A 20,346-nucleotide genomic window follows, 5' to 3' on the forward strand; every position below is an offset into this window, starting at 1 on the left:
TATTAGGATGGTAATTTAAGTCTGACAACTGGAAGTAAAGAACAGAATAAGAAAATAACAATTCTAAACAAACAGAACAGCAGAATATTCAACAGATGGAAACATGAAATTAAACACAGAATTAGTATAATTTACATGTTTTAAAAGTATATACTTCATTTATAAATATCTCTAATTGACAATCTATTAAAAATCATAAATATTCAAGTGAATATTTGAATTTTCTCTTTAAGAGTTCAGAATTCCTTCTTCAAGTCTTTGAAGATTAGTCTCCTTCTGCTGAATGTCCAAGACCAAAAGGCTTCACACAGTCAGATTATGTCTCTAATTAGACATAGAAAAGCCTTGTTGCAGTAAGACTTTGAAATTCTGTAACTCTCTTATACTTGTAGAAAGCCTATAGAGGAAAAAAAGAATGTATCAGTGTAGTTCATATGTGTAAATATTTCAAATAAGATACTATTCTATGAGCCATAATTTGAAATCAAAATTCAAAATAAAAGAATATATACAACACTGACCAATGAAATTTCCATTTTTAAATGCATGTTCTGTGATTACTTATTAAAGACTGACGAAACACCCAGCTGCAGTTCTTCACTCTTGGGTTAGAAGGGGCAGAGGGAGCCAGGTACTTGTTATCAGTAGATTCTAGATTAATGATGGCAACAGTGATACGAATAACTCATTACAATAAAGAATCTCTAATCATTTACAAGTGGTCTTATAAGTTCGTTCTGCACATTCCTCTCCAAATGTCCACTCCTTCCTTGTTGTCCCCCAAACACCCTACACATAACCCTTGAACACTATGGGTTTGAACTGTGTGGGGCACTTACAAAGATTTTTTTTCAATAAAGATAGGACTATAAATGTATTTTCTCTCTCTTTTTTAAAGATTTTATGTATTCATTTAACAGGCAGAGATCACAAGTAGGCAGAGAGAGAGGAGGAAGCAGGCTACCTGCTGAGCAGAGAGCCCGATGTGGGGCTTGATTGATTTCAGGACCCTGGGATCATGACCCGAGCCAAAGGCAGAGGCTTAACCCACTGAGCCACCCAGGTGCCCAAAATGTATTTTCTCTTGTGGTTTTCTTAACACTTCCTTTTCCCCAGCTTACTTTGTTTTAGGAATATAGCATATAATACATACAACATATGAAATATGTGCTAAAGGACGGTATTATCAGTAAGGCTTTTCCGATCAACAGTAGGCTAATTATCATTAAGTTCTCGGGGAATCAAAGTTGCATGGAGTTTTGACCAAATGGAGGGTAATGTTAGCTCCACAGGGGTAACGACTATTTATTTTATCTACTGCTGAATACCTGTGCCCTACATCCACCACTGTTTACAGTGTTAATAATAAGTAATTATTGAACGAGTAAATGAATGCTTCCATGCTTTGGGGCCCAGGCCCAAAAGTAAAACTCTGGAATGGGAATAATAAAAAAAAATTCTATAAACTCAGTTTAATGATAACATACAATTCAGGGTTGATAATGATAAAAATCTAATGTTTTTCTTTCTAGGACATAAGATGACATAGTACACAGTATTAAGCTTCTTTCTTTAGTCTAGGTACTTAATAAATAACAACTTCTCTTATACCAAGAGATTAGTATGTCAGGCAATGTCCTGAACATATCACACACATATTCTCAATCATTATAAAAAAATTCTAGGTATATGTTGAGGGGGGACACGATGGCGGGGGAGTAGGAGGAGGCGCCTTTTCAGCTGGTAGCCCAAAGTGAGCTGATTACCTACCAAAGAACTCCGATCACCCATGAAATCAGCCTGAGATCATAATTATACACGTCTGGATCTCTACAGGGGCAGAGGACGCCAGTGGGCAGGTAAATCAGAATGGGAATGGCAGACTGATATCAGAAGATAAACAAAAGTGGGAGGGAGCCACCATAGGCGACCAGTTGGAAAGTAATACCCCAATATGAGCGAGAGTGCCCTGCGTCGAGGGACCAGCATTAACTTGGAGACTGGTTGAAAGCACTCCGAAGTAGCAAAGGATGGGGGGACAATTGTGGGAATCGGGGCAGCTAGGGACATGGGCTTAAGTCCCCGGTCCCAGGACAGCCTCCCCGGCGCTGAGGCAGAGAGAGTGTGGCGGAGAAACCAGTTCTTGGTCACTAAGCCTCCAGCACGCCCCAGAATGCGTGGGTTCTAGCTCCTGTGAGGGGATGGGAGCCAGGTCGCCAGAACACGCGAGCCCTACCACAAAGCTTGACATATGTGCGCATGTCCCTCATGCTCCCCTGAGTTACAAAGGCCCAGCCGGCACTCTTTGACCCGCACCATTGTTTCAAAGCCTAAGACACACACCCCAAACTCTCCCCTGACAGAGGTGCACAAAAGCCCAGCCTGGTGCTTACAGACCTATGCCTCGTTCTCAGTGCCTGAGACGCACACACGATCCATAGCTGCCTCTGAAAGAGGTGTGTGCAAGCCGGGCACTCTTAGACCCAGCAAGACCAGGCACTCCCAGCCCGGGCCAGCAGCAAAATGTCAGTGTGCCATCACTGCTTGGAACCTCTCTGGGGTCGGGAGCTCCCAGACAGCCACCACTGCCTTGGCTTTGGGTACAAGCAAAAGATCCTGTGCCCCCAGGGTCTGCAACTTGGAACCTGCTCTGCCAGCGGCCAAGGGGGAACTTATTTAGGCTCTGCACCCAGACTGAGGCTTCTCTCTGAGAGGGAGTGTGGTTTGTTTTCCTCTATAACTACAAAAAACATCAAAGGTGGTCAAGGTGAGAGAAAAAAAAGTGAACAAGCATAAAAACTGCCAGAGAACAAAAGCCTGAAAAAAACAAAAACAAAAACAAAACAGTTTCCTCAGAGCCCACCCCCTTGCGGGGGGCAGGAGGACTTAACTCAGGAAACATCAATGACTGACAACCCACGTGGCAGGCCCCTCCCCCAGAAAACAAACCAAGAAAGAAAAAGAAAAAGAGAGAAAAAAAAGGACTACAAGAGAACAACCACTACTTCATAGGAAAACTTGTATTGTTCACTCATTCCCACTATTCCAGTTTTATTTTTTTTTACACATAGGTATTTTTTTAACCTATTTACCATCACAGCAAGCTGTACAGTACATCAAATTCCATAATACCTTTCTAACCTGAACTTTTTGATACATACACCTATGTTTTTCTTTTGCATTTCTATTTTTTGAATTCTTTTTTAAATTTTAGTTTAGTTTAGTCTAGTTTATTCCTTTTTTATTTTTATCCTCTAGTATTCATATAGAGTTAAACTTCAAAGTAATCCCCTTTACCCAATCAATACTACCCCTAGAGGTAAACCAATTTTTAATCCCCTTTATCTTAGGAAAGTTGAGTCCTTTAACAAAGATATCAAGATACATCCAGGAAGAATCAAAACAACCTTCCTCGCACACACTGAGAATTTATAAGAACTCTCCCATCTCCTTCCACCAGTGTTTCTGTGTTTTTTGGGTTGGTCCTGATAGCATATAAATTTTACACTTGGGGTACTTATTGACGAGGTTCTTTCTTTATTTGCATATATATATATTTTTTTTTCTCTTGTCATATACTTGTATCAGTCTTTTTATCTCTTTTTGTTTGTCTACTTCATAAATCTTACCTTGGGGCCCATCTGGGCTGAACCTTCTTTTTCATATTCCCTTTCTTTCCTGTCTCTTCTCTCTCTCTCTCTCTTCTTTTTCTTTTTTCTTTTTCTTTTCTTTTGTCTCTCATTTGGGTGGGGAATCCTGATTGCTCAGAAGTGTTCCAGGGTGCACCTTGACTGCGCCACAGTTGATACCTCCAGCTACATCTGTTCAGTCATCTCCCACCAAAATGACTAGGAAGAGGAATGCACAACAGAAGAAAAATACAGAGGATGGACCTTCTGCAACAGAGCTAACGACTACCAACATAGACAGTATGTCGGAAAGAGAATTCAGGCTAACAATTATCCAGGCAATAGCTAGGTTGGAGAAAGCCATGAATGACCAAATGGAATTGATTAGGGCTGAACTGAAAGCGACCAGACAGGATGTTCACAATGTTAGGGCGGAGCTTAAAGCTACCAGGGAGGATGTTCACAATGCTCTCAATGAGTTCCAATCTAATCTAAACTCTCTCAAAGCTAGGGTAACTGAGACATAAGATAGAATTAGTGATCTGGAGGACAAACAGATAGAGAGAAAGGATCAGGAGTAAGCCTGGAACAAACAGCTTAGAAACCACGAAAACAGAATCAGAGAAATAAATGATGCCATGAAGCATTCCAACGTCAGAATTATTGGAATCCCTGAAGGGGAGGAGAAAGAAAGAAGTCTAGAAGATATAATGGAACAAGTCCTTCATGAAAATTTTCCCAATCTCGCAAATGGAACTAGCGTTCATGTACTAGAGGCTGAACGGTCTCCACCAAAGATTATACATTCCAAAAAAAAAATAATAATAATAACGATACCTGATAGTCAAATTGAGGAATTATAATTGTAGGTATAATCTCTTGAGAGCTGCCAGGGCAAAGAGGCTCCTTACTTACAGAGGGAAGCCCATCAGAATAACATCAGACCTATCCACAGAGACCTGGCAAGCCAGAAAAGACTGGCAAGATATATTCAGAGCACTAAATGAGAAGAACATGCAGCCAAGAATACTTTATCCAGCAAGACTGACATTCAAAATGGATGGAGAGATAAAGAGTTTCCAAGACCGGCAAGGCTTAAAAGACTATGCATCCACCAAGCCGACACTGCAGGAAATATTAAGGGGGGGTTCTATAAAAGAGGAAAAATCCTAAGAATAGCATTGAACAGAAATATAGAGACAGTCTACAGAAAGAAAGACTTCAAAGGTAACTCGAGGTCAATAAAAACGTATCTATCAATAATCACTCTCAATGTGAATGGCCTAAATGCACCCATAAAACGACACAGGGTTGTAGATTGGACAAAATGACAGGACCCATCCTTCTTTTCTACAAGAGACCCATTTTGAACCTAAAGATACACGCAGACTGAAAGTGAAGGGATGGAGAAGCATCTTTCATGCCAGTGGGCCTCAAAAGAAGGCTGGGGTAGCGATTTTCACATCAGATAAATTAGACTTTAAACTAAAGACTGTAGTCAGAGATACAGAAGGACACTACATAACCCTTAAAGGGACTATTCAACAAGGTGATCTAACAATTGTAAATATCTATGCTCCCAATATGGGGGCAGCCAATTACTTAAGAATTAAGTAAGAATTAAGAATTAAGTTAATCAAGATAAAGAGTCATATTGATATGAATACACTAATCGTAGGAGATCTTAACACACCTCTCTCAGAAATAGACAGATCATCGAAGCAGAAAATCAGTAAAGAAACAAGAGCATTGAATGACACATTGGACCAGATGGACCTCATAGATATATACAGAACATTCAACCCTAACAACAGAATACTCATTCTTCTCAAGTGCACACGGAACCTTCTCCAGAATAGACCACATACTGGGTCACAAATCAGGACTCAACCGATACCAAAAGACTGAGATTATTCCCTGCATATTCTCAGATCATAATACTTTGAAACTGGAGCTCAATCACAAGGAAAAGTTCAGAAGGAACGCAAACACCTGGAAGCTAAATACCACCTTGGTTAAGAATGCTTGAGCAACCAGGAGATCAAAGAAGAACTGAAACAATTCATGGAAACCAATGAGAATGAAGACACTTCTGTCCAAAACCTATGGGATACAGCAAAGGCGGTCCTAAGGGGGAAATACATAGCCATTCAAGCCTCCCTCAAAAAAATTGAAAAATCCAGAATACACCAGCTGTCTCTACACCTTGAAGAACTAGAGAATCAACAAGTCAAACCAACTCCACACATAAGAAGGGAAATCATCAAGATTAGAGCTGAGATTAATGAGGCAGAAACCAGAGATAAAGTAGAACGTATCAATCAAACTAGAATCTGGTTTTTTGAAAGAATTGATAAGATCGATAAACCATTGGCCACACTAATCCAAAAGAAAAGAGAGAAAGCTCAAATTCATAAAATTGTGAATGAAAAGGGAGAGATCACAACGAACACCAAGGAAGTAGGAACAATCATCAGAAGTTATTATCAACAGTTATATGCCAATAAGCTTAGCAACCTAGATGAAATGGATGCATTCCTGGAAAACTATAAACTACCAAAATTGAACCAGGAAGAAATCGACAACCTGAATAGACTGATATCTAATAACGAGATTGAAGCAGTGATCAAAAACCTCCAAAAAACAAGAGCCCAGGACCTGATGGATTCCCTGGGGAATTCTACCAATCATTCAAAGAAGAAATAACACCTATTCTCCTGAAGCTTTTTCAGAAATTGAAGCGGAAGAAACACTTCCAGACTCTTTCTCTGAAGCCAGCATTACCCTGATCCCCAAACCAGGCAAAGACCCTACCAAAAAAGAGAATTTTAGACCAATATCACTGATGAATATGGATGCTAAGATTCTCAACAAGATTCTAGCCAACAGGATCCAACAGCACATTAAAAAGATTATCCACCATGATCAGGTGGGATTCATCCCTGGGCTACAAGGATGGTTCAACATTTGCAAATCAATCAATGTGATACAACAAATTAATATGAGAAGAGAAAAGAACTACATGGTCCTCTCAATTGATGCAGAAAAAGCATTTTACAAAATCCAGCATCTGTTCTTGATTAAAACGCTTCAAAGTCTAGGGATAGAGGGAACATTCCTGAACGTCATGAAATCTATCTATGAAAGACACAAAGCAAATATCATCCTCAATGGGAAAAAGCTTGCAGACTTCCTGTTGAGATCAGGAACAAGACAAGGATGCCCATTTTCACCACTCTTGTTCAACATAGTATTAGAAGTCCTACAAACAACAATCAGACATCAGAGAAATAAAAGGTATCAAAATTGGTAATGAAGAAGTCAAACTCTCTCTCTTTGCAAATGAGATGATTCTTTATATGGAAAACCCAAAAGACTCCACCCCCAAACGACTAGAACTCATACAGCAATTCAGCAACGTGGCAGGATACAAAGTCAATGTGCAGAAATCAGTGGCTTTCTTATCCACTAACAATGAAAATACAGAAAGGGAAATTAGAGAATCAAATCCATTTACTATAGCACCAAGAACCATAAGATACCTGGGAATAAACGTAACCAAAGAGGTAAAGGATCTGTACTCGAGGAACTACAGAACACTCATAAAAGAAATTCAAGAAGACACAAAAAGATGGAAGACCATTCCATGCTCTTGGATCGGAAGAATAAACATTGTTAAAATGTCTATACTGCCTAGAGCAATATATACTTTTAATGCCATTCTGATCAAAATTCCACCGGTATTCTTCAAAGCACTGGAGCAAATAATCCTAAAATTTGTATGGAATCAGAAGAGACCCCGAATCGCTAAGGAAATGTTGAAAAACAAAAATAAAGCTGGGGGCATCACAGTACCTGATTGCAAGCTTTATTACAAAGCTGTGATCACCAAGACCGCATGGAACTAGCACAAAACAGACACATAGACCAGTGGAACAGAGTAGAGATCCCAGATATGGACCCTCAACTCTATGGTCAATTAATCTTGGGCAAAACAGGAAAAAATATACAGTGGAAAAAAGACAGTCTTTTCAATAAACGGTGCTGGGAAAACTGGACAGCTATATGTAGAAGAATGAAACTCGACCATTCTCTTACACCGTACACAAAGATAAACTCAAAATGGATAAAAGACCTCAACGTGAGACAGGAATCCATCAGAATCCTAGAGGAGAACATAGCCAGTAATCTCTTCGATATCAGCCACAGCAACTTCTTTCAAGATATGTCTCCAAAGGCAAAGGAAACAAAAGTGAAAATAAACTTCTGGGACTTCATCAAAATCAAAAGCTTCTGCACAGCAAAGGAAACAGTCAAAAATCAAAGAGGCAACTCATGGAAAGGGAGAAGATATTTGCAAATGACAGTACAGACAAAAGGTTGATATCCAGGATCTATAATGAACTGCTCATACCCAACACACACGAAACAGGCAAACATATCAAAAAATGGGAAGAAGATATGAACAGACACTTCTCCAATCAAGACATACAAATGGCTATCAGACACATGAAAAAATGTTCATCATCATTAGCCCTCAGGGAGATTCAAATTAAAACCACATTGAGATATCACCTTACACCAGTTAGAATGGCCAAAATTAACAAAACAGGAAAACATGTGTTGGAGAGGATGTGGAGAAAGGGGAACCCTCTTACACTGTTGGTGGGAATGCAAGTTGGTACAGCCTCTTTGGAGAACAGTGTGGAGATTCCTAAAGAAATTAAAAATAGAACTTTCCTACGACCCTGCCATTGCACTCCTGGGTATTTAACCCAAATATACAGATGTCGTGAAAAGAACGGCCATCTGTACCCCAGTGTTTATAGCAGCAATGGCCACGGTCACCAAACTATGGAAAGAACCAAGATGCCCTTCAACAGATGAATGGATAAGGAAGACGTGGTCCATATTATGGCACCATCAGAAAGGATGAATACCCAACTTTTGTAGCAACATGGACGGGACTGGAAGAGATTATGCTGAGTGAAATAAGTCAAGCAGAGAGAGTCAACTATCATATGGTTTCACTTATTTGTGGAGCATAACAAATATCATGGAGGACAAGGGGTGTTAGAGAGGAGAAGGGAGTTGGGGTAAATTGGAAGGGGAGGTGAATCATGAGAGACTATGGACTCTGAAAAACAATCTGAGGGGTTTGAAGCCACGGGGGTTGGGTGGGAGGTTGGGGTACCAGGTAGTGGGTATTATAGAGGGCATGGATTTCATGGAGCACTGGATGTGGTAAAAATATAATGAATACTGTTTTTCTGAAAATAAATAAATTGCAAATTAAAAAAAAAAATCTACAAAGTAGATAAAATTAACCCTGATGTTCCAATTTGATTTAAACTGAGACTGAAATAAATTAAGTGATTTTTCAGGGTCACCAGTTTATCCTGTCTCATGATTATATAACCTCTCAAAAAGTCCGTGCTCTGTAGAGTTTCAACATTTTCTTTTTACTCTTGCAATTTGGAATTAGCAGAATATGAATTCTTACTCTAATCCTCAGAATATCAAAGGATCCAGACAGTTTTTAATTAGGAAAAACAACAGAATATGATTATTAAACAAATTAAATATGTAAAATCATATGCTGAACCTTAAAGTACCTATTTAAAAAAACAAAACTGTCAAATATATATGAAGGTATGGTAAAAAGACCAAGGCCTAAAACTTAAAAAAAAAAAAAAAAAAGAGAGAGAGAGAGAGCCCAGGTAAGCAGCAGAAGGTGTGTTCAGAATGAAAAAGTACACTCAAATTCTGACTTAGACACCAATGGGAGACAATCAGAGAAGTCAAAGTTGACAGGCAAATTAAGGACAGGAGGACTGATAATCAGGTAGAAGATAAAATGAAAAGATCCCATTAACAATTATTAAGAAAAACTATAATATTCTCTAAGGAAAAAGTAGATGTACGGAATCCATCTAAATTAAAAAGTAGGGCTCAACTAAGATTAAAAGGAGAGTTGCTAAGTAAATTGTGGTATGTCCTTGTAACAGAATATTGGCATATAGTGAAAAAAGAGAGTGACAAACCAAGAAACAGACACTTAACTACAGAGAACAAACTGATGGTTCCCAGAGGGGAGCTCAGGGGGGTACAGGGGGAAACAGGTGATGGGGATGAAGGCAGGCACTTCTGAGGGGCACTGGGTCTTTTGGGGAACTGCTGAATCACTATATTACACAACTGAATCTAGTATTACACTCCATGTTAACTATACCAGAATTTAAAACTTAATAAAAAATAAAATAATGCTTATGTATTTGGAAGTTGCTAAGAAAGTAAACCTTAAAGCTCATCACAAGAAAAAGAAATTTATAGCTGTGTGATAGGGATATTAACTAGTCTTACTGTGGTGAAAGTTCCACAATATATATACAAGTATCAATTCATTATGTTGTGCACCTAAAACTAATATGGTACAGTTTCTTCTCAAAAAACAAAATGATGCTTATGAAAAAAAAAATAATATCAGGAAATGATTATAATACAATGCCAAATAAAACAGGAGAGTACACAAATAAAATTGCTTTCAACTCTGTTAACACATACATATATAAATATACACATACAAACACCTAAATATTTTACTTACAAGTTGAGGGAAAATACACATTAAAAATACATCGAATGAGTGGTGTAAGGAAATGGTCCAATTTCATTTTTATGCATGTGGCTGTCCAATTTTCCCAGCACCATTTATTGAAGAGGCTGTCTTTTTTCCATTGGACATTCTTTCCTGCTTTGTCGAAGATTAGTTGACTGAGTAGAGAAGAATAAATGGAACAAGATGGGATTGGGAGGGAGACAAACCATAAGTGACTCTTAATCTCACAAAACAAACTGAGGGTTGCTGGGGGGAAGGGGTTTGGGAGAAGGGGGTGGGATTATGGACATTGGGGAGTGTATGTGCTTTGGTGAGTGCTGTGAAGTGTGTAAACCTGGTGATTCACATACCTGTACCCCTGGGGATAAAAATATATGTTTATAAAAAATAAAAAATTAAAAAAAAATACATTGAATGCTGAAACAGTCCTGGGTGGTGGGGATAGCAGTGATTGTTAATTATTTTTAAATTATACTTTCATACGTTTTTCCAAACTTTTATGATGACCTTGAACTATTTTTATAACTGGGGGGAAGAGGGAAAGAGGATTACTTTAAGAACTTTAATTAGTACATGGATAAACTGGTGTTTGTTTTTCCCTGGAGGGAAAAAGGAGATTAAATTAGGCTGTACACTTACTTGTGTAAGCATCCCACTCCAAGTGTCACTGCCCTTAGGATAAGAACAGTTTTCACAGACAGTATCTTAAGCACTGAAAAACAAGAGCACCAGCCATCCAGGGGTTTGTAAAGCAGCATCACAGCCCCAGCTGCCATCTTGTAGTTTGGAAAGTGCAGTTACATTGAAACTCGGGTCATCTTCATGTTAACCCTGGAGATGGCTTTCTTTCTTTCTTTCTTTTTTTTTTTTTGATTTGATCCTTATTTATAATGGTTAGCATATAAAACATAAACATCAAACCATAAAAAAGTTTAAAATAATGGATTTTATAATCTAACCTCCAATCCTGGTCGCCTTTTCTATTTTGTTTTTTGTTTGTTTGTTTGTTTTGTTTTGTTTTGTTTTGTTTTATAATTTTTTATTTTTTATAAACATATATTTTTATCCCCAGGGGTACAGGTCTGTGAATCACCAGGTTTACACACTTCACAGCACTCACCAAAGCACATACCATCCCCAATGTCCATAATTCCACCCCCTTCTCCCAACCCCCCTCCCCCCAGCAACCCTCAGTTTGTTTTGTGAGATTAAGAGTCAATAATGGTTTGTCTCCCTCCCAATCCCATCTTGTTTCATTTATTCTTCTCCTACCCACTTAAGCCCCCATGTTGCATCACCACTTCCTCAATTCAGGGAGATCATATGATAGTTGTCTTTATCTGCTTGAATTATTTCACTAAGCATGATACGCTCTAGTTCCATCCATGTTGTCGCAAATGGCAAGATTTCATTTTTGATGGCTGCATAGTATTCCATTGTGTATATATACCACATCTTCTTGATCCATTCATCTGTTGATGGACATCTAGGTTCTTTCCATAGTTTGGCTATTGTGGACATTGCTGCTATAAACATTCGGGTGCATGTGTCCCTTTGGATCACTACGTTTGTATCTTTAGGGTAAATACCCAATAGTGCAATTGCTGGGTCATAGGGCATTTCTATTTTCAACATTCTGAGGAACCTCCATGCTGTTTTCCAGAGTGGCTGCACCAGCTTGCATTCCCACCAACAGTGTAGGAGGGTTCCCCTTTCTCCACATCCTCGCCAGCATCTGTCATTTCCTGACTTGTTGATTTTAGCCATTCTAACTGGTGTGAGGTGATATCTCATTATGGTTTTGATTTGTATTTCCCTGATGCCGAGTGATATGGAGCACTTTTTCATGTGTCTGTTGGCCATCTGGATGTCTTCTTTGCAGAAATGTCTGTTCACGTCCTCTGCCCATTTCTTGATTGGATTATTTGTTCTTTGGGTGTTGAGTTTGCTAAGTTCTTTATAGATTCTGGACACTAGTCCTTTATCTGATATGTCGTTTGCAAATATCTTCTCCCATTCTGTCAGTTGTCTTTTGATTTTGTTAACTGTTTCCTTTGCTATGCAAAAGCTTTTGATCTTGATGAAAACCCAATAGTTCATTTTTGCCCTTGCTTCCCTTGCCTTTGGCGTTGTTCCTAGGAAGATGTTGCTGCGGGTGAGGTCGAAGAGGTTGCTGCCTGTGTTCTCCTCAAGGATTTTGATGGATTCCTTTTGCACATTGAGGTCCTTCATCCATTTTGAGTCTATTTTGTGTGTGTGGTGTAAGGAAATGGTCCAATTTCATTTTTCTGCATGTGGCTGTCCAATTTTCCCAGCACCATTTATTGAAGAGGCTGTCTTTTTTTCCATTGGACATTCTTTCCTGTGTTGTCGAAGATTAGTTGACTGTAGAGTTGAGGGTCATTTCTGGGCTCTCTATTCTGTTCCATTGATCTATTTGTCTGTTTTTGTGCCAGTACCATGCTGTCTTGATGATGACAGCTTTGTAATAGAGCTTGAAGTCCGGAATTGTGATGCCACCAATGTTGGCTTTCTTTTTCAATATCCCTTTGGCTATTTGAGGTCTTTTCTGCTTCCATATAAATTTTAGAATTATTTGTTCCATTTCTTTGAAAAAGATGGATGGTACTTTGATAGGAATTGCATTAAATGTGTAGATTGCTTTAGGTAGCATAGACATTTTCACAATATTTATTCTTCCAATCCAGGAGCTTGGAACATTTTTCCATTTCTTTGTGTCTTCCTCAATTTCTTTCATGAGTACTTTATAGTTTTCTGAGTACAGATTCTGTGCCTCTTTGGTTAGGTTTATTCCTAGGTATCTTATGGTTTGGGGTACAATTATAAATGGGATTGACTCCTTCATTTCTCTTTCTTCTGTCTTGCTGTTGGTGTAGAGAAATTCAACTGATTTCTGTGCATTGATTTTATATCCTGACACTACTGAATTCCTGTATAAGTTCTAGCAGTTTTGGAGTTGAGTCTTTTGGGTTTTCCACATATAGTATCATATCATCTGCGAAGAGTGATAATTTGACTACTTCTTTGCTGATTTGGATGCCTATAATTTCCTTTTGTTGTCTGATTGCTGAGGCTAGGACCTCTAGTACTATGTTGAATAGCAGTGGTGATAATGGACATCCCTGCCTTGTTCCTGACCTCAGCGGAAAAGCTTTCAGTTTTTCTCCATTGAGAATAATATTTGCGGTGGGTTTTTCATAGATGGCTTTGATGATATTGAGGTATGTGCCCTCTATCCCTACACTTTGAAGAGTTTTGATCAGGAAGGGATGCTGTACTTTGTCAAATGCTTTTTCAGCATCTATTGAGAGTATCATATGGTTCTTGTTCTTTCTTTTATTGTGTTGTATAACATTGGCTGATTTGCGGATGTTGAACCAACCTTGCAGCCCTGGAATAAATCCCATTTGGTCGTGGTGAATAATCCTTTTAATGTACTGTTTAATCCTTTTGGCTAGTATTTTGATGAGTATTTGTGCATCTGTGTTCATCAAGGATATTGGTCGATAGCTCTCTTTTTTGATGGGATCCTTGTCTGGTTTTGGGATCAAGGTGATGCTGGCCTCATAAAATGAGTTTGGAAGTTTTCCTTCCATTTCTATTTTTTGGAACAGTTTCAGGAGAATAGGAATTAGTTCTTCTTTAAATGTTTGGTAGAATTCCCCCGGGAAGCCGTCTGTCCCTGGGCTTTTGTTTGTTTAGAGATTTTTAATGACTGTTTCAATCTCCTTACTGGTTATGGGTCTGTTCAGGCTTTATTTCTTCCTGGTTCAGTTGTGGTAGTTTATATGTTTCTAGGAATGCATCCATTTCTTCCAGATTGTCAAATTTATTGGCATAGTATGTTCTTATAATAGTTTGTATTTCTTTGGTGTTAGTTGTGATCTCTCCTCTTTCATTCACGATTTTATTTATTTGGGTCCTTTCTCTTTTCTTTTTGATAAGTCGGGCCAGGGGTTTATCAATTTTATTAATTCTTTCAAAGAACCAGCTCCTAGTTTTGTTGATTTGTTCTATTGTTTTTTTTTTTTTTTTTTTTTTTTTTTGGTTTCTATTTCATTGATTTCTGCTCTGATCTTTATGATTTCTCTTCTCCTGCTGGGCTTAGGGTTTCTTTCTTGTTCTTTCTCCAGCTCCTTTAGGTGTAGGGTTAGGTTGTGTACCTGAGACCTTTCTTGTTTCTTGAGAAAGGCTTGTACCGCTGTATATTTTCCTCACAGGACTGCCTTTGTTGTGTCCCACATATTTTGATCCGTTGTATTTTCATTATCATTTCTTTCCATGATTTTTCTCAATTCTTCTTTAATTTCCCGGGTGACCCATTCATTCTTTAGAAGGATGCTGTTTAGTCTCCATGTATTTGGGTTCTTTCCAAACTTCCTCTTGTGGTTGAGTTCTAGCTTTAGAGCATTGTGGTCTGAAAATATGCAGGGAATGATCCCAATCTTTTGATACCGGTTGAGTCCTGATTTCGGACCGAGGATGTGATCTATTCTGGAGAATGTTCCATGTGCACTAGAGAAGAATGTGTATTCTGTTGCTTTGGGATGAAATGTTCTGAATATATCTGTGATGTCCATCTGGTCCAGTGTGTCGTTTAAGGCCTTTATTTCCTTGCTGATCTTTTGCTTGGATGATCTGTCCATTTCTGTGAGGGGAGGGTTAAAGTCCCCTACTATTATTGTATTATTGTTGATGTGTTTCTTTGATTTTGTTATTAATTGGTTTATATAGTTGGCTGCTCCCACATTCGGGCATAGATATTTAAAATTGTTAAATCTTCTTGTTGGACAGACCCTTTGAGTATGATATAGTGTCCTTCCTCATCTCTTATTATAGTCTTTGGCTTAAAATCTAATTGATCTGATATAAGGATTGCCACTCTTGCTTTCTTCTGATGTCCATTTGCATGGTAAATTCTTTTCCACCCCCTCACTTTAAGTCTGGAGGTGTCTTCGGGCTTAAAATGAGTTTCTTGGAGGCAACATATAGGTGGGTTTTGTTTTTTTATCCATTCTGATAGCCTGTGTCTTTTGACAGGGGCATTTAGCCCATTAACATTCAGGGTAACTATTGAGAGATATGAATTTAGTGCCATTGTATTGCCTGTAAGGTGACTGTTACTGTATATGGTCTCTGTTCCTTTCTGATCTACCACTTGTAGGCTCTCTCTTTGCTTAGAGGACCCCTTTCAATATTTCCTGTAGAGCTGGTTTGGTGTTTGCAAATTCTTTCAGTTTTTGTTTGTCCTGGAAGCTTTTAATCTCTCCTTCTATTTTCAATGATAGCCTAGCTGGATACAGTATTCTTGGCTGCATGTTTTTCTCGTTTAGTGCTCTGAAAATATCATGCCAGCTCTTTCTGGCCTGCCTGGTCTCTGTGGATAAGTCAGCTGCCAATCTAATATTTTTACCATTGTATGTTACAGACTTCTTTTCCAGGGCTGCTTTCAGGATTTTCTCTTTGTCACTGAGACTTGTAAATTTTACTATTAGGTGACGGGGTGTGGGCCTATTCTTATTGATGTTGAGGGGCATTCTCTGAACCTCCTGAATTTTGATGCTCGTTCCCTTTGCCATATTGGGGAAATTCTCCCCAATAATTCTCTCCATTATTCCTTCTGCTCCCCTCTCTCTTTCTTCTTCTTCTGGAATCCCAATTATTCTAATGTTGTTTCGTCTTATGGTGTCACTTATCTCTCGAATTCTCCCCTCGTGGTCCAGTAGCTGTTTGTGGCTCTTTTGCTCAGCTTCTTTATTCACTGTCATTTGGTCTTCTATATCACTAATTCTTTCTTCTGTCTCATTTATCCTAGCAGTGAGAGCCTCCATTTTTTATTGCACCTCATTAATAGCTTTTTTGATTTCAACTTGGCTAGATTTTAGTTCTTTTATTTCTCCAGAAAGGGCTTTTATATCTCTCGAGAGGGTTTCTCTTATATCTTCCATGCCTTTTTTGAGCCTGGCTAGAACCTTGAGAATTGTCATTCTGAACTCTAGATCTGACATATTACCAATGTCTGTATTAATTAGGTCCCTAGCCTTCGGTACTGCCTCTTGTTCTTTTTTTTGTGTTGAATTTTTCCGTCTTGTCATTTTGTCCAGATAAGAGTATATGAAGGAGCAAGGAAAATACTAAAAGGGTGGCAACAACCCTAGGAAAATATGCTTTAACCAAATTAGAAGAGATCCCAAATCGTGAGGGGGGAGAAAGCGGATTAAAAAGAGGTTCAAAAAGGAAGCAAGAAGAAAAAAGAAAAAAAAAGAAAAGAAAAGAATTAAAAAAAAAGAAAACAAATAAGAAAAATATAAAAAAGAAAAAATATATATTAGATAAACTGGTTAAAAAACGTTAAAAAAGAAAAAGGTAAAAGTTAAAAAAAAATTTTTTACCAGAAGGTGAGAAAAAAAAACAAAAAATGAAAAAGAAAAAAATTAAATTAACTGCAAGACTAAAAAAAATCACAAGGAAAAAGCCATGAATTCCATGCTTTGCTTTCTCCTCCTCTGGAATTCTGCTGCTCTCCTTGGTATTGAAACTGCACTCCTTGGTATGTGAACTTGGTCTCAGCTGGATTTCTTGTTGATCTTCTGGGGGAGGGGCCTGTTGTAGTGATTCTCAAGTGTCTTTGCCCCAGGCGGAATTGCACCGCCCTTACCAGGGGCCGGGGTGAGTATCCGCTTGGGTTTGCTTTCAGGAGCTTTTGTTCCCTGTGCGCTTTCTGTAGACTTCCGGAGGACGGGAATACAAATGGCGGCTTCCTGGTCTCCGGCCTGGAGGAGCCGAGAGCCCAGGGCCGCACTCCTCAGTGCGTGCTCAGAGAACCGCGCCAGTTACTCCCATCTGCCTGACCTCGGGCCGCGCTCCGAGCTCACCGAGCCTGTGACAGGTTCAAGGTAACCCCGAGCTGTGAGCTTACTGTCGACTCTGTCTCTGTAGCCGGTTTTCCCGTTCCAATACCCGCAAGCTCTGCGACACTCAGACACTCCCGATCCTTCTGTGACCCTGCGGGACCTGAGGCCATGCTGACTCCGCCTCGGCTTCGCCCCGGTTTAGACTCTGGAGCGATGTCCCTCACTGGAACAGACTTTTAAAAGTCCTGATTTTGTGCTCTGTTGCTCCGCCGCTTGCCGGGAGCCGGCCCCTCCCCCCGTGGTCTATCTTCCTGTTGCTTTCGATTCACTTCTCCGCCGGTCCTACCTTTCAGAAAGTGGTTGTTTTTCTGTTTCCAGAATTGCTGTTCTTCTTCTCTTCGATCTGCCGATGGATTTTCAGGTGTTTGCAATCTTTAGATAAGCTATCTAGCTGATCTCTGGCCAGCTGAAGTAGTCTCAGCCTGCTACTTCTCCGCCATCTTGACTCCACCTCCATGGAGAAGGCTTTCTATTGCCCTCACTTAACAGTGCATGGAAGGCAGCCGGGAGAGTGGAGTAACCTGCCCAAGCCTGTGTGGACAGCCCACAGCAGGCCCAGACCTGCACAACTCCAGCACGGCTGGCTTGGAGCCCAGTTCTCTGCACTTTACTTCAGCAGAATGAAATACCAGACTCTAGATGGATACCTGAAGCCGATGAAATTGCCTTTATGGATGTTTTCTTTGAGACTCAGAGACATTTGAGGAAGTCAACATCAGTTTTTTTTTCTTAATTTAATTTTTGTTTATTTATTTTTTAATTAATTTATTTATTTTCAGAAAAACAGTATTATTTTTTCACCACACCCAGTGCTCCATGCAATCCATGCCCTCTATAATACCCACTACCTGGTACCCCAACCTCCCACCCAACCCCCGCCATTTCAAACGCCTCAGATTGTTTTTCAGAGTCCATAGTCTCTCATGATTCACCTCCCCTTCCAATTTACCCCAACTCCCTTCTCCTCTCTAACACCCCTTGTCCTCCATGATATTTGTTATGCTCCACAAATAAGTGAAACCATATGATAGTTGACTCTCTCTGCTTGACTTATTTCACTCAGCATAATCTCTTCCAGTCCCGTCCATGTTGCTACAAAAGTTGGGTATTCATCCTTTCTGATGGTGCCATAATATGGACCACGTCTTCCTTATCCATTCATCTGTTGAAGGGCATCTTGGTTCTTTCCATAGTTTGGTGACCGTGGCCATTGCTGCTATAAACACTGGGGTACAGATGGCCGTTCTTTTCACGACATCTGTATATTTGGGTTAAATACCCAGGAGTGCAATGGCAGGGTCGTAGGAAAGTTCTATTTTTAATTTCTTTAGGAATCTCCACACTGTTCTCCAAAGAGGCTGTACCAACTTGCATTCCCACCAACAGTGTAAGAGGGTTCCCCTTTCTCCACATCCTCTCCAACACATGTTTTTTCCTGTTTTGTTAATTTTGGCCATTCTAACTGGTGTAAGGTGATATCTCAATGTGGTTTTAATTTGAATCTCCCTGAGGGCTAATGATGATGAACATTTTTTCATGTGTCTGATAGCCATTTGTATGTCTTGATTGGAGAAGTGTCTGTTCATATCTTCTTCCCATTTTTTGATATGTTTGCCTGTTTCGTGTGTGTTGGGTATGAGCAGTTCATTATAGATCCTGGATATCAACCTTTTGTCTGTACTGTCATTTGCAAATATCTTCTCCCTTTCCATGAGTTGCCTCTTTGATTTTTGACTGTTTCCTTTGCTGTGCAGAAGCTTTTGATTTTGATGAAGTCCCAGAAGTTTATTTTCACTTTTGTTTCCTTTGCCTTTGGAGACATATCCTGAAAGAAGTTGCTGTGGCTGATATCGAAGAGATTACTGGCTATTTTCACCTCTAGTATTCTGATGGATTCCTGTCTCATGTTGAGGTCTTTTATCCATTTTGAGTTTATCTTTGTGTACGGTGTAAGAGAATGGTCGAGTTTCATTCTTCTACATATAGCTGTCCAGTTTTCCCAGCACCATTTATTGAAAAGACTGTCTGTTTTCCACTCTATATTTTTTCCTGTTTTGCCCAAGATTAATTGACCATAGAGTTGTAGGTCCATATCTGGGATCTCTACTCTGTTCCACTAGTCTATATGTCTGTTTTATGCCAGTACCATGCTGTCTTGGTTTTCACAGCTTTGTAATAAAGCTTGCAATCAGGTACTGTGATGCCCCCAGCTTTATTTTTGTTTTTCAACATTTCCTTAGCGATTCGGGGTCTCTTCTGATTCCATACAAATTTTAGGATTATTTGCTCCAGTGCTTTGAAGAATACCGGTGGAATTTTGATCAGAATGGCATTAAAAGTATATATTGCTCTAGGCAGTATAGACATTTTAACAATGTTTATTCTTCCGATCCAAGAGCATGGAATGGTCTTCCATCTTTTTGTGTCTTCTTCAATTTCTTTCATGAGTGTTCTGTAGTTCCTCGAGTACAGATCCTTTACCTCTTTGGTTACGTTTATTCCCATGTATCTTATGGTTCTTGGTGCTATAGTAAATGGATTTGATTCTCTAATTTCCCTTTCTGTATTTTCATTGTTAGTGGATAAGAAAGCCACTGATTTCTGCACATTGACTTTGTATCCTGCCACGTTGCTGAATTGCTGTATGAGTTCTAGTTCTTTGGGGGTGGAGTCTTTTGGGTTTTCCATATAAAGAATCATGTCATTTGTGAAGAGAGAGAGTTTGACCTCCTCATTGGCAATCTAACTGAGATTATTCCCTGCATATTCTCAGATCACAATGCTTTGAAACTGGAGCTCAGTCACAAGGAAAAGGTCAGAAGGAACGCAAACACCTGGAAGCTAAAGAACACCTAGGTTAAGAATGCTTGGAGCAACCAGGAGATCAAAGAAGAACTGAAACAATTCATGGAAACCAATGAGAATTAAAACACTTCTGTCCAAAACCTATGGGATACATCAAAGGCGGTCCTAAGGGGGAAATACATAGCCATCCAAGCCTCCCTCAAAAAAATTGAAAAATCCAGAATACACCAGCTGTCTCTACACCTTGAAGAACTGGAGAATCAACAACAAATCAAACCAACTACACACATAAGAAGGCAAATCATCAAGATTAGAGCTGAGATCAATGAGGTAGAAACCAGAGATAAAGTAGAACGTA

This window comes from Mustela putorius, unplaced genomic scaffold (assembly GCF_011764305.1).
Source record: "Mustela putorius furo isolate JIRA1106 unplaced genomic scaffold, ASM1176430v1.1 tig00003890_pilon_pilon_pilon, whole genome shotgun sequence".
NCBI lineage: Eukaryota > Metazoa > Chordata > Mammalia > Carnivora > Mustelidae > Mustela > Mustela putorius.